Consider the following 2,073-nt stretch of genomic DNA (forward strand, 5'->3'; position numbering starts at 1 on the left):
TATGTGTGTATAATGTATATAATGTATATTATAATATGTGTAGTATTATAATTATTACAATTCGATATTATATAACATATATAAGTTATAATAATTATAACTTATATAATTATAATCCGAAAGATAATTATGATATTGTTGTATAATAATTATGTAAATGATATAACAATACATGTTACATAGAATTGTATAATAATATTATATATGTGTACACTGTTGCAATTTGTAATATTAATATTATTCTCTGGCTTAACCCTTGGATTACTTCTGCTTGACAGTCTTCTGATTAAAGATGATTCTGTAAACAGATATAGAGAAATTAACTCATTAATTGTAATCAATTTTAGCGTTTATTCAAATTTATCCTTAAATGTTTCAGAAGAAATCCAGGGTTAAACGCAGATCGCAATAGATTTCTAGTGAGGATTTAGAGAATACAACATGTCATCGAGTGTAAATTAATTATTAAGTTGAAAGAAATATACAATTGTTACATTTTCAAGATAAAATAATGGTCTCTTCTTTTGCGTGCAACTCGCTTACCATTATTTTCTACGAATGATGCGATTGATCGAACGACGATGCGGGGTGAGGAATAAGTATAAATATGAGTTATTGAATCGAGACAGAGAGAAAGAGATGAAAATGTTTCGGGAAGGAGTTGCGCTTGATTTCTAATAGGAAACTGCACATGATTGTTACTTTCATTTGCCTAACAAATCGATATTAGACGCGCGCGTGTGGCTGACTCGATCATCAGGGTATAATCAAGATTTAATATTATAACAGAAGAGCAATTACCACACATCGGAATTCCGCAAATAAACTCTCCAATTAGAAAACAAGCATTGAGAGCACTCTCGATTAAATGCACACACTATTTATTTAGAGAATGTATAATTGTATTTAAAGGGATGCTGGAATTACCCTAACGGAACGAATATTCGTACTTTTCATTTCGTTTTTCTTATATTAATAATTATGTAGAATAAAAAAATCCTTCCCTAATATAAAAGAAAATTTTCGAATAACAATACAAAGAAAAGAACAATACAATAAACATAATAATTTTATAGAAAGAATCTATCCATGAAAAATTATAAAATTTATAAAAATTATAAAAATTATAAAAATTATAAAAATTAATAAAAATTATAAAAATTAAAAAATCGGACTAATTATTCATTTATTAGTGGACTAGGCCTATTGGGGATACCACTTAAAAAAAAAACGCGTCAACAATAGTACCCCTAGGGTGACGAGGAAATCTATTGAAAACCAATGTCTACGAACGTTATACGCGTAGCCCATTTCGACTGTATGTAAGACAATAAGATAAAAAAAATAGTGGTAGCAGAAGTTAAATCGATAATCGATCAAAAAAGACCTAACTTACTAAATACTATTATTATTAAAATATTAACAAAGAAACAGTTAATTTAATATTTAAAATGATCTTTGCAGTTTTTTGTTAAATACACCTTTTTATGTTATTCTTCAGATGTCTTATTACTATCATTATTATTTTGATTATAAAATAATTTGTTTTGTTCTCTTCTTTTGAATTAATCAAATTAAATTCTAAAATATATCTTCGTGTTTATTTTCACGAAATTTAAAAATACTGAAATTTCTTTCTCTAATAGCTATTAAAGAAGCTTATTACAATATAATAACTGTGTTCTAAAATTCATCATTGAAAAAATCGTATTCGAAATAATAATTAATAAATAAAATAAATGAAAGATATGAAAGGCGCGTGCGTAGCGTGCTAGTAAAAGGAAAAACGCAAATAGTAGGAAAGTACAAACTGTACTTGTACTAAAAAAAATGAAGTAAAAAATAGTAATAAATATAGTTTCTTAGTATACTACATAGATTACCTATTCATTACCAAAATAGCAATCTTTTTATCTGAACCGAAATACAACTTTTCTATTTCGATTGTCATTTTGAAGTGGCCTATAGATCAATAAGCGTTTAGTATTATTGATATAGGAGGTATACTTGATAAGTCGAAAATGGAGGACTTTTGCGCTACTTCAGTATATCTAGAGCTTTAATATATATATA

The sequence above is a fragment of the Atta colombica genome, unplaced genomic scaffold (assembly GCF_001594045.1).
Source record: "Atta colombica isolate Treedump-2 unplaced genomic scaffold, Acol1.0 scaffold111, whole genome shotgun sequence".
NCBI lineage: Eukaryota > Metazoa > Arthropoda > Insecta > Hymenoptera > Formicidae > Atta > Atta colombica.